Raw genomic sequence first — 14,379 nt, 5'->3', positions numbered from 1 at the left:
GGAGGGAGGGAGGTTGGTTATAGGGATACAAATTGGAAAGGGAGAAGTCAAATTATCATTATTTGCTGATGATATGATAGTATACTTAAGTAACCCCAAAAATTCCAGCAGAGAACTTCTAAACCTGATAAATAACTTTAGCAAAGTAGCTGGACATAAAATTAACTCAAGCAAATCAGTGGCCTTCTTCTACACAGAGGATAAACAGGCTGAGAAAGTAAGAAAGAAATTAGTGAAATAACAACCTTCTCAATATTCACAAGTAATATAAAATACCTTGGTGTGACTCTAATTAAGCAAATAAAAGATCTGTTTAACAAGAACTTCAAGTCTCTGAAGAAGGAAATTGAAGATCTCAGCAGATGGAAAGATCTCCCATGCTCATAGATTGTCAGGATTAATATAGTAAAAATGGCCATCTTCATAAAAGCAATCTACAGATTCTATTCAATCACCATCAAAATTCCAACTCAATTCTTCACAGACTTGAAAAGAGCAATTTGCAAATTCATCTGGAATAATAAAAAATAAAATTCAACCTAGAATAGCAAAAACTATTCTCAACAATAAATGAACTTGTGGTAGAATCACCATCCTTGTCCTTCGCTTTACTACAGAGCAACTGTGATAAAAAATTGCATGTTATTGGTACAGTGACAAGCAGGTGGATCAATGGAATAGAATTGAAGACCCAGAAATGAACCCACACACCTGTGTTCACCTGATTTTTGACAAAGAAGCTAAAACCTCCTAGTGGAAAAAAGACAGCATGTTCAACAAATGGTGCTGGCTCAACTGGTGGTTAGAATGTAGAATAATGCAAATCAGTTCATCCTATCTCCTTGTACAAAGCTCAAGTCCAAGTAGATCAAGGACCTCCACATAAAACTGGATCCACTGAAACTAATAGAAAAGAAATCGGGGAAGAGCCTCGTGCACATGGGCCAACTTATGCTCTATGATCAAGAATTGGCAAATGGGACCTCATAAAATTACAAAGCTTCTATATGGCAAAGGACACTGTCAATAGGACAAAACAGCAACCAGCAGATTGGGAATAGATCTTTACCAATCCTATATCTCATAGAGGGTTAATATCCAACATATATAAAGATCATAAGAAAGACTCCAGAGAACAAAATAACCCTATTAAAAAATAGAGTACAGAGCTAAACAAAGAATTCTCAACTGAGGAATATTGAATGGCTGAGAAGCACCTAAAGAAATATTAAACATCCTTAGTCATCAGGGAAATGCAAATCAAAACCACCCTGAGATTCCACCTCACACTTGTCAGAATGGCTAAGATCAAAAACTCAGGTGACAGCAGATGCTGGTGAGGTTGTGGAGAAAGAGCAGCACTACTTCATTGCTGGTGGGATTGCAAGCTGGTAAAACCACTCTGGAAATCAGTTTCGCATTTCCTCAGGAAATTGGACATAGTACTACCAGAGGGCCCAGCTATACCACTCCTGGGTATATACCCAGAAGACGCTCCAACATACAATAAGGACACATGTTCATAGCAGTCTTATTTATAGTAGACATAAACTGGAAATAACTCAGATATTGCTCATGAGAGGAATGGATACAGAAAATGTGGTACATTTACACAATGGAGCACTACTCAGCTATTAAAAGCAATGAATTAATGAAATTCTTAGGCAATTGGATGGATCTGGATGATATCATCCTGAGTGAGGTAACCCAGTCACAAAAGAACACGTATGATATGCACTCACTGGTAAGTGGATATTAACCCAGAAGCTCAAAATACCCAAAATATATCCACAAACCACAAGAAACACAAAAAGAAGGAAAAGCAAAGTGTGGATACTTTGATCCTTCTTAGAAGGGGGAACAAAAATACCCATGGAAGTTGTTGCAGAGACAAACTATGGAACAGAGAGTGAAGGAAGGACAATCCAGAGACTGCTCCACCTGAGAATCCTTCCCATATTCATTCACCAAGCTCAGACACTATTCTGGATGCCAGCAAATGCTGGCTTACAGGAGCCTGATATAGCTGTCTCCTGAGAGGGTCTGACAGTGACCAACTAATACAGAAGTAGAGGCTCGCAGCCATCCATTGGATTGAGCACAGGGACCTCACTCACAGAGCTAGAGAAAGGACCCAAGGAGCTGAAGGATTTGCAGCCCCTTATGACAAACAACATTATGAACTAACTAGTATCCTCAGAGCTCCCAGGGACTAAACTACCAACCAAAGATTACACATGGTGGGACTCATGGCTCCAGCTGCATTATCAATGGGAAGAGCGGCCCTTTGCCCTGTGAAGGTTCTATGCCCCAGTATAAGGGAATGATAGGGCCAGGAAGCAGGAGAGTGTGGGTTTGGTGAGCAGGGGAAGGGGGGTGGGGTGAACAGGGTTTTTTGTTTGTTTTGTTTTTTCTTTTTGGAGGGGAAACCTGGAAAGGAGATATCATTTGAAATGTAAATAAAGACAATATCTAATAAAAAAAAGGTTAAAGATTGGTTAAATTTCTATTGAATTTATGTATTTAAAATATATATTTTCATGTCCTCGGGCATATACACATAAGCAGAGGACTGCCTTGTATGACCTCAGTAGGAAAGGATGCCCTTATTCTGTGGTAACTTAATGTTCCAGGGAAGAGGAATGCTAGTGAGGGGTGGGGTGAAGGGTGGATGGGCAGGTGGGGGAGCACACTCTCAGAGGTGGGGGGTATTGGGGATGGGGTGAGGAGTTTGGAGAAAGGTGGCAAATTTTGGAATGTAAATAAGTAAGATAATTTAATAAAGAAGAGATAAAAACTAATATATATATATATATATATATATATATATATATATATACATATGCATATTTATGTATGCATGTGACAACAGTTAATGAATAAAAAGGCCATACTCAGGTCTCATAAAACATTTATCATGGGTCTGGGCTATGAATGGATTGTTATCATCTTTTGAGTATGAATCACACGTGTTTGAGACTGTTAATTTTCATCTATCTATGTTTTGACCTCAGGTTCTTATTCAATAGGGCAGCTTTCACCCCATATAACCTCCATCCGGCATGGAGAATGGACATGCCAACAGCTCCTCATTTCTTTGCACTACTTTACCACAGCACTCTGAGGATGGCTATGCCTGTCTTTCATGAGGTCTTTTGAGATCATCACACACTAACTTCTCTTTCTGTAATTGCTGTGGTGGGTATTCTTTCTTAAACCAGTGATCAAGAATGCTGGATGGGAACAGGTAGAACTTGAGCAAACAGAACATCCATATCCCCTTTTCTTACTTTTCCCATGGTTGTCAATGTGTAGAAGGAAAGGTATACACGGTTGTGGGATGGTCAACTGTGCACCAACAGCCTGGTCCCAGTCGAGCACAGGCCTGGCTGGAACCCTGGAGACCTGGTGGGCGGTGACTTCCACCTTCGAGGGACGGTAGGAGTTAGGCCACGCCCCCTGGGTCCCTGAATCCTGTCTCAGCTACCGCCTCCCAAAGCCCCTCTACCCCCTGCAAAGAGGTATGTGCCCATCAGTCAAGTAGGAGATGCACCAAGCCCTCCCACATGCAAATAAGGTCTTCCCCAAAACTCTCAGACCAAGCCAATGAGAAGTAACTGCTGTCAATCCCTAACCCACCCCAAAACTGAATATATATAAGAATCCTTCCCGGAAGGATTAAGGGTGTGCAAGAACTACTCCGTAGTCTGAGCATTCTGTTCTTAGAGCTGTAATACTTGGGAAGAGATCTGCTCTCCCTAAAGGCCACCTGAAGGTCCTGGCACTCCTCACTGGCTAGTTGACCTCTCGTCAGCCCAGCCAGACCTGACACAGTGCAGGGCAGCTTGAAGTAACTAAGTAACCTGAAAGGCACTGTGAAGCACAGCAGCAGAAGCAGGGAAGCCACTTCTCCCTGCCGGTACTTGCTTCCCTTCACCAGAACTCTCAAACCAGGCCAGGGATCTCCAGGGAAAGCCTCTGGTACGCAGGCCCACATCTGGGGCTGGAACAGACACGACTGCACTGAATGGATACTGGGGGAAGGTGAGCCCCCCCAGCCCCCACCTCTGGCAATAATCAATCTGTCTTTTCCTACTGTGTTTTCAGTGCCATTGCCATAGATTTGGACAAACTAAAGGGACAACTGAAGCCTGCTGGCCAGAGCTATTCTCTCAGGTTGGCTGAAGGTCCTGTTGGCCTCCGTCTGAATCCAACTGCCCACAGTGGACATTGGCAAGGACTCTATCTAATTTCTCCTTAAAACAAAAGGAAAACCTGGTAACCCAGTAGCCACTTAAAAGCCGCAGGGTGGCTGCCAGTTCTTTTATCTTCCTTTTTTTTTTTTGGTTTTTCGAGACAGGGTTTCTCTGTGTATCACTGGCTGTCCTGGAACTCATTCGGTAGACCAGGCTGGCCAGTTCTTAAACCTGCAGAAAAGCTTAGTTTTTTGGACCTCAAAGAGGCCAGGTAAAGGTTCCCATTAGGGCTTTTCCTCTTTTCTATCATTGGCAACTCACCATCACATAAAACATCGCCCCAGGCCAGGGAAATGCAAGCCCTACTAAAACACCAAGGAATAAAGATAGCCAAAAAAGCAAGCCTCCTTGTCTGGGGAGGAAGTCCTTTAGTTAGCACCATGCATGGCCAATGATAATATTTATAGCTCGGACTCATGGATCCAAGTAGCTTCTCTCATCAAAAACAAAGATACCCAAAAAGGAAAAATACCCTCCCGTGATTTTTTATCTGATCTTAGCTGCATTAGGCAATGCATAGGATGCATAGGGCCATCTAAAATAGGACAGACTGATAGCAACACAGCTTCTGAGCCCCCTCAGTCCAATGAACTCAAAGATCAAGGTTGTAAAAAACACTATTTCAGATCTCACAGCCCTTACCCAACTAATAAGGGAAATAAAATCTATCTACCCATCCCTGCCTCCTTATGCCTCTGAGGAGACGCTAAATAAACTCTCTGCTCCTCCTGCCTCTTCCTCTCCCACTCAAGGGCAAGGGGGATTTCTGAGTTTGAGGCCAGCCTGGTCTACAAAATGAGTTCTAGGACAGCCAGGGCTTCACAGAGAAACCCTGTCATAAAAAAATAAATAAATAAATAAATAAATAAATAAATAAAAATAAAAAAAGAACAAAAATAAAAGTGAGCTTCTACATGCGTCTTCACTTAGTTCACCTTCCTCCATTCAATCAGAGAGAGTAATGTCTCCTCCCCTTTCTTCAAGTCATAAAATCGAAGTACCTTCAAAACTTTTAGACAAAGCTCCACCTAACTCCATAGTCCCACCCCAAAACTTAGTAATATTCGAGACTCTCTTGCAAAAGCTAACCCTGCCTCCCAAGCTACTCAGGAGTCTGATACAGAACTAGAAACCCAAACCACTCAAGCATTCCCAGTTGATATCAACCCCAGCCGAAATAAACCCCTTAATTGGTATCTATTCCAAGCCTCAGACTTAAAAGAACTCAGGCAGGCAGTAAAGGAAGATGGCATCCATGCACCCTGGACAAAATCTCTCCTATAGAGCCATATTGCCAACTTAAATACCCACCAAGTTTGGAGAGATATTTGTTGTTCTGCCCATCCCGGACCAATGTTTTGGGAATGGGAAGCCTTCTTTTGAGATGAATGCCTTCTACAAGTCAGGCAAAACCAAGACAAAGGTGACACTCCATAGGGTTTTAATGAACTCTTTGGCTAGGAAGACTTTTCTATTGGAGCACAGCAGGCAACTCAGCCAGGAGACCACCTCTGTGAAACCGAAGCTTGGGATTGTCTCACTTCAACCTCAGGGTCACAAGACCCCGCCTCCTCTCTTGCTGGGCTGTTTGCTTGCAGATCCAGGCAAGAGAGAGAACCTGGTCCAGCCAAGTCTCTCAGGACTGAGAGGGATGATGAGTGTCAAAGCTCGGATCTCCTGCCATCCAGAGAATATCCACCCCGAAGCCGGGAGACTGTCAAAACTGGAACTCCTTTTATAGTATTGATCTTTTTCTTTATAAAGGGCTGAGAGAGGAGGTAGAGTTTTTTGCTGAGGTGATATGATGTAGGGGGAGGGGAAAGTTGATGAAGGGCATGGGGTGACTGACAGAGCCAACAAAGTTACTCTATGTCAGCAGTAGGTAGGCAAAGGCAGGCTTAAGCAGGTCGTGCTGCGTCACTAAAGTATGGAAATGACTGAGACAGTTTTCAAAACTCCAGCCAGGCTCGGGTTTTCCTTCAAGGCCCAAATTAGGACCAAATAGGGCCCAATATCTCCCCCTTTTGTTTTTCTAACAAGCAAGTTACATGGTTCCTATCTTATGTTGTCCCCCACATGGGGATCTTACCTGTCTCTGGATACCATATGTCACTCTGGCTCAAGGGAAATGCTCCATGACCTGTCTTAGGTTGTATCAGCAAGTCTGAGATCTTACCCGTCATTGGTCAAGTGGAGAGCCAGGGAGGGTCACTCATATTTTGAGGGCCAATCATATGTTGACCTTGGCTCTTGGGAAGCAAGCCTTTGATAATGAACCAGGACCTGATGAAGCCTGATTGCCTCTATATGCTGTTGGATGAATTGTGTAGTAAGTAAATACTGCCCTACCATGAGAGGGAGAATAAGGAGAGAAAAGTAGGAAGGGACCAAGAAAGGGAACTAGGTAGGACAGGATGTCATAGAGGCCAGTCCACAGTGGGTTGTCTGGACCTCTGAAATTAATGGAGGGCACCGAGAAGGCAAATTTCTCAGAATCTTCTTGATGGAGGGCGTTGGTGGTGCACGTCTTTAATCCCAGCACTTGGGAGGCAGAGGCAGGTGGATTTCTGAGTTAGAGGCCAGCATGGTCTACAGAGTGAGTTCCAGGACAGCCAGAGCTATACAGAGAAACACTGTCTCGAAAATGCAAAAAAATAAAAAATAAAAAAAATAAAAAGAAGAAGAAGAAGAAGAAGAAGAAAAAACAATCTTTAATATCTATATTGGATAACTTAACAGTTAAGCGGGGAGCTCCCTCTGGGGGGTCCCAAAAGGAATCATTCTCTCATTGATCTTCCTTAAGTCTTGTAACAACCTCCATGAGCTACTGGATTTTTTAGTCACAAACACAATGAGTTTCAGGGACTGGTAGCTGTTGCAATTTCTGGGCAGGAATAGGCCACTGCTCAATCCATAAAGGATCTCCAGGTATCCATTGGATCTTTAACACCTGGGGTCAAGCAGAGGTCTTTAGAATTAGAGGTGCAGCTGTGAACACTGTCTATGTGTCTTCTCAAAATAAGGATCCCCCCTGTAATTTGGAGATACTGCCCTCCCCTATTCAACTTGTGGTTCACACTCTTTGGTGCCAAACAGTTCTTTGTGAAAGGCCTTTAGGATCAGTAGTAATAAAGTTCTCAGCTTCTCCAAGGATATCCTGGCCCAAAAGATTAGCAGTTAGGCCAGCGACCACAAGGGGGCGTACCTCACCACTATTACCATCATGATCAACCCAGGGCAACCAGCTAACAGTTTCCCAGGAAGTTGATTGTCCTCCCAAGCCAAGAAGTGGAGGGCCTGGGAACAGCTCCAGGAATGAAGAACATTCTCTTTCCTTAATACTGTTCGGTCAACCCAAGTATCAATGAGGAATCTGAATGTCTTGCCTCCTATAGTAAGGGTCATCTTGGGCCATTGCCCTGGGATCAGTGGGCTCTGACTGCCAATCTCCCCTTGTTTAATGGGGCTAGGGGCAGCCCCAGAGGGAGTTTAAAGGCTACCCCCTAAAATCAAACTTGGATTTGCAGTCTCTGGCCCCCCAAAATGAAACCCCTTCTTATACCTTGGACAAGGGGTGTGTGGCATCGCACCAGAAGGGCGAAGATCTTTTCTAACAAGTTTGGGGCATTCCCTTTTGAAATGACCCTCCCAGCCACAGCCAAAGCAAATCTTCCCTCGGCCAATGGTGGCATGTTGCAGTGTATTTACAAGAACCTCTATGTCTTCCTTTTGTGCCTCTCTAAGGGCCAAGGCCATAGCTCTAGTCTGAAAGGAAGAGGTACCCACCTCTTGGGTGACCACGATCCACCTTTCCATGGCAGCGCTACATAACCCGGCACAGGCCAGCTTATGGTCAGTGTTCATGTCATCCCAGACCATTATTCTAGTAAACCAGTCTCGGAGCTCCCCTGAAGGAACTTTTCTGTTTAAGCTCTTTTGTACCCTATGAATGAAAGAGGCGAGGTCTTTTTGAAAGGTGAGTGGCCTTTTGATTGATCCCAGAAATAGGGGACTCAGTGAGTCCCTCATCTAGCTTTCTCCAGGCAGGCAATCCTAGCGCCCGTACCTAGACTTGGTAGGGAGGGGGAACCGCTGCCTGATGGAGGCCTGTGGAAAACTGATTGGCCCTGCTGGAGAGCATCCCATAGATAATAGGGATTGGGGGCTGGGAATGTTGGCTCCATTCCCCCTGTGCTGGCACTCCTCCTGGTAAAAGGCCATCCATTTAAGGAACATGAGTGAGGGGAGAACAGCCTTGACCATTTCCTTCCATTCTCTCAGGTGAAAGCCTAGCGGGCAAGGCCCTCAAGGATGGTCTCTACCCAGTGTGAACGAGGGCCATCCTCTGCCACTTCTTTCTTTCGTTCCTTAAGGTCTTGGGCTTCCCAGGGATACCAAGCTGCTGGCCAATTGCTGCCAGGGTTAACATTGACTGGAAACATGTGGGTAGAATCTCCCGAGCTGGATTCTTCTGCCCCAGCATAGGGTAGCAATGCTGAAGGCAGCTGTTGGGGGAGGGGCATGGAAGGAGTCAGTTGGGGTGTCTGAGAGAGGTAGTCTCAAAGGCAGGGTCCCACTGGAGGACCAGGGGGCACTGCTACAGGGATTAAGTGGAAGATATAGGAACTTGGAGGGGGTAGACCTGGATAAGAACTGCCCCATAATTTATGGGGGTCCACTCACCCAAAGACCGATTGGCGGGTCAGCAAACTTCCGTCAGTGGGGTGTCTCCTCACATGGGCCACCAATTCTGCCTGGGTCTTTGCTGGCAGATCTGGGTGAAAGAGAACCTGGTCCAGCCCAGTCTCTGAACGGGATGATGAGTGTCTGCATCTCGGATCTCCTGCTGTCAGGAGAATAACGACCCTGAGCTGGGAGTCAAAGTAGGAACTCTTTTTATGGTATCGATCTTTTTCTTTATAAAGGGCTGAGAGAGGAGGTAGAATTTTTTGTGAGGTGAGACGATGTAGGGGAGAGGAAAGTTGATGAAGGGTATAGGGTGACTGACTGCACCAACAAAGGTAGTAGTTAGGCAAAGGCAGGCTTAAGCAGGTCGTGGTGAATCACTCTGGTAGGGAAGTAACTGAGGCAGTAGCAGAGACCGGAGCCAGGGCCCCAGGAGGTGTGGCCAAACTCTTACTGTGCCATGAAGGCAGAAGTCACCAAGCACCAGTTCTCCAGGGTTCCAGGCCTGTGCTTGACTGGGACCAGGCACAGTTCCCTGTCCCACATATGGTTAGAACATTTGTCCCTACTCTTCAACATTATAGTATTCTATATGGTAAATTTAACATAATTATAGAGTGAATTATTGTTTTTATGTTTCTCTGTGGTCTGAAAAGCACTTATTTTATTCTCATGGACAATAAAGCATAGTAATTGCTTTTAGGGAAAGCTTTGAAAACCAGTATCTCCAGCAGCCCTATGCATGATTCAGCATCACTAATAATAATGTAACTAATTCTACATGAACAGCTTTAGAAAGCTGTGGAATCAAAACAAACTAAGTTACTTTAAAACATACTTATTTCAAGCAGCTGGGATGCTATAAGTGTTAATGAGTCACTGGCATTTTAGGGTAGAAAGGGTATTTGATAGTAGGATAAGAGACGGACATATTAACAGATATGAGTCTCTCAAAATTCACATATTAATTGAATAAGGTGCTGTACAGTGAGGAGAAAGGTGTCATAGCAGGAATTAATATTCATAGCAAGTAGATTAGTATGTGAAACATCCTACATACATGCATTTTTCATGCCAAACATATCTTTAAAATACAGAGAATATTAAAATGCTTATAGAAACCACGAATACAATAAAATATACATGTTATGTCTGGGTCATGTTAATACTAAGTATGGGAAGATGGCTCAGTATTTAAAAGTCCATTTGGCTAATGTATCTTTGCATTAGAACTAATTAGAAGAATAAATTATGCCATCAAATAAACTGATGAAGAAAAGCTAGACTCATGAACACTACAAGAAGTGAAAGGTTAAGAGGGACCATATTGTGGAGAAAGAAAAATAACTTCCTTTGGAGACATTAGCATCAAGATGCATGATGAAATCTTTTGAAAAGACAAAAGTATTAAGCTTTTAAATGAAAAATGTGCTTTCAAGTATAACATAAATTAAGGTCAACTTTAGTAATTAGCAATTTGCCTTTCCCTAAGCAATTATTCTTCGCATCTGAATTTTCAAACTTTTTTTATTAAGGGTCAGCAAAATACTGAATATTTTTAAAAGTTTTCTATTTTAATGAGTCCTTCCATAGTATCTCTTTTCTTTCTCTATGTCTCTGTTTGAGTTTGATCATATTTGTTAGTGACTTGACCATTTATGTTTTTAGAGGGTCAGGTTTATTAAAATATATTAACTAAATTTGTTTATTATATGATAATTAATGCTTTATATTTCTTATTGTTTTATTATATTCAATATTGCTTTATTATTCCTTGTCTTTTTATTATAATTATTGACTAAAGAGGGTCCAGTTATTTTCATTCTTCATTTTTGTTGATGAAAGTGCTTATTACAGTAGATCAATTTCTTATCTCCTCTTTTCTTGCTTCATATAAATTCCCCATCATACAATTTGTGTTGGAATAACCTTCATACACCAATTTCTGTTTCCATACACAGAAGCTATTTAATGTATCTACAAGTTTCTAGGATAAAAGGGCACTTTTGCTCTTTCTTAATATGAGTAAATTCTAGCTTTATATTAGTTTTATACAAGAGAATTATTTGCAATGTCTTGGAAATGAAATGTTGAAATATACATGTGTGTGTGTGTGTGTGTGTGTGTGTGTGTGTGTGTATGCATCAATAACTGAATAAAAAGAGACTACCAGGTCAAATGAGGCTGTGATAGATTCAAATAATTTGATTACGGAAAGGGAAGGAGAAATTTATGTAATTGTTTTATGATTTCAGAAAATTAGAGAAAAGTGTGTGCTACAAAGCTAATAAAGAACACATGAGTGGATAAGGAAAACATTTCATGCATATTCTGCCTCATAAAATAATGAAATTCTTTTATTTATAGAATATATGTGAAAATTTAGGACTCTCTGCTAAGTGAAAGGAAACAAGTACAGAAAGAAAGATAGTGTCAAATTTCATTGTGTCTGGAATTTACAAGGTCAAACATAAAAAATTCAGGCCCTAGAGTGGTAACATGTTCTCTCAGAGGTAGAGATGAAAGAATGTCCTGAGATTTCATAGAAAGTGTTTAGGGTGTCAGTGAGATAAGGGAAACAAGGTCCTGTTTTTGTAGAGTACTCCCTGTAGTTAGCAACAAGATACTTTGTACTTGAAAAAATGCCAAGACAGTGTTTTCCATGTTCCTGCCAATAACGTGGTATGTGAGTTGATGGGTTTGCTTACTAGGTTGCCATATTACTGTACTCTTCTGTACCATAAATATATTTTGGTCTCATATTATTAATTCTCATATTATTTTCTTGTAATTAAAAAAATATAGGAGCTTAAAAGATGGCATAGCAGGTCAAATCAGTAACTGGGCAAGGCTGACTACTTGAGTCAGACTGACAGAACCCACACAAGGTGGAAGGAGAGAACTGACTCACCAAATTTATCCTGCATCTTCCACGTGGACACTGTGACATGAGCTCATACCATACCCATGCATACTAATAATAAGCAAATATAGTGTTTTTTAAAAATCTTTAATTCTTTTAAAAATTAGTTGGGCATTGGTGGTGGTGCATGTTTTTAATTCCAGCACTCAGGAGGCAGAGGAAGGCAGAACTCTACAGGTTTGAGGCCCACCTGCTCTACAGAGCAAGCTCCAGGACGGCCAAAGTTACAAAGAGGAATACTGTCTCAAAAAAAAAAAAAATAAAAAAATTAGATGATTGTTTAAAACTATTTGCGAATGATCTGAGAAACTATCATAATTTTGTAGGTAATTATGATACGTTAGGGTTAAACTTTTGTGGCTAGTTTTCAGACTCAAGCATTTGGATAAGGAAGAAGTTGTTAATACAGCTGGACCAACACTGGGAATAGCATCCAAGCCAAGCCAAGCCAAACTGTTCTTCAGACAAGGCTGGATCGATTACTCCATGCATGCTTGGAAGAATACTGAAAATAACAACTTTTCCCAGTTCTTATAGTAGAAAGATGTCTGTGCTTCAATTTTAAAAGAATGGAGAAAGCTTTCTACATCCGGAGCAGTGATATGAAAGACCAAGCAAATTTCTTGGAAGTATAAACACACCTCTATGAGCTGGACATGTATCGTATAATACAGAGGTATGAAGTATAAACACACCTCTATGAGCTGGATGTGTATCGTATAATACAGAGGTATGAAGTATAAACACACCTCTATGAGCTGGATGTGTATCGTATAATACAGAGGTATGAAGTATAAATACATCTCTATGAGCTGGACGTGTATCGTATAATACAGAGGTATGACTGAGGACTGCTATTTATTGCTTTGACATGTCAGTGTCCAGAGAGATTATATTAGGGTCTTCCCATTACCCATGAGGTCAATCGAGAGCCTTGTTACAGGTATAGCAATTAACCCTACCAGAGAGATGGAAAATTCATTTTTTTTCTGCCTCAGAGTAAGTAACTAGACAAATGGTCACATCTGTAATTCTCTTAAGGTTTAAGAAGAAAAAGGAAGGATTCTAGGGAAGGTGAGGCTAGTACTCTTCTTTATCAGTCGTACATTTCCACGCTTGAGTGGGTCAGAACACTTTACAGGAACATGAAGAATCTCTTAAGTAGGGACATTCTGTTTCAGCACTAGACTAGTGCATTCGAGTTTGCCCTGGTCTGCGTAAAGCATTAATTAATTAAGGGTACTGTCTTTACGGAATCAAAAATCTGTGTATCATTTTATTTTTCAAAGCCACAATGAAAATTGGACTGAGTTGCTTATTTCTAGCCTCCTTACAAGTTCTTTTTGTGACATTAATACACAAACTGCCATTCCCTCGATTACACTAGCATTTGTAGGTTGATCAGAATAAATGAGACCAATTGGATAAGATTCTGCCTGCAGCTGGACCTGAAACTAAAGTCTTGTCCTTACTTCTCCTTTCAGTGCATAATTTCCATGAAGTTTGGCTGATGAGTCTTGCCAGCTTTCAAAAATATTTTCAATTTCTTTTTCATTCTATTTGTAATAGTCTAACAATTTTATGAATTGGTAGAATTTTTGTGCTGTACATACCTTCTTGATTCACATGGATCTGTTCTCTAGTCTTGATAAAAGCTCCTGGATGTATATAGCAGATCAGCCCCCACAAAACTGATTTAAAGAGATCTGTTCTGCAGAGTTTTACTCCAACTGTGTGGATGCATTCATTTTGTCATAGAAACCACTTTTCCAGGGTCCAAATGTTGGGCTGCATGGTGACTGCTCGGGGTGGCATCTAGTCTAGACTGACTTCTAGGGCTGTATTGTCAATAACAGACACATACCAAGACTCATCTGACCTGCCTCTGAGCCATTTTCCTGGCTTGTGTCTTTACTAGTTTTAGTTACCAAGCAGTAGGACGAATATATATTTATGTGGGCATGAACATTGACTTAGTCATTGGCAGTGTAAGTGTGTGTCCGTCTAGTGAAAATATTGAGACAAGGATATGCATGGCTCCTAAGCCCACACATGTAACAGGACAAGATATTATAACATATGAAAACATACAAACTCAATACATGACGGAAGGAGATACGAGGAATATGAGAAAAAAAGGCTCTGGGTGTTAAAAGATGACTCTCAAAGGCAGAGTTCATCTATCCTTACTCTGCCCAGCAGATTGTCCCATCACTATCATAGCTGACAGATAAACCCATTTTTTATGATTTTTCTTTTTTACAAAAAAAAAAAAAAAAAACACCAAAAAAACCCTTCCAAAACCAAAACTAACAAATTAATAAATCCAAAAACCAAAAACCTCAAGACATGAAGAAAGAGAAAGAAACCTTAAAGTTCAAAATAAGGAGAAAAATCAACAGTGGAGAAAAGATAAATAGTGATCAGGCTCAAATTCTCTTGTTTGTAAACTTTAATTATGTATGAGAACAAGCATGAAAAGTTAGAACAAAACTTTCTTGTTTTTTTTTTTTT

The sequence above is a fragment of the Mastomys coucha genome, unplaced genomic scaffold, assembly GCF_008632895.1.
Source record: "Mastomys coucha isolate ucsf_1 unplaced genomic scaffold, UCSF_Mcou_1 pScaffold3, whole genome shotgun sequence".
Classification (NCBI taxonomy): Eukaryota; Metazoa; Chordata; class Mammalia; order Rodentia; family Muridae; genus Mastomys; species Mastomys coucha.
This window is presented reverse-complemented; position numbering follows the sequence as displayed.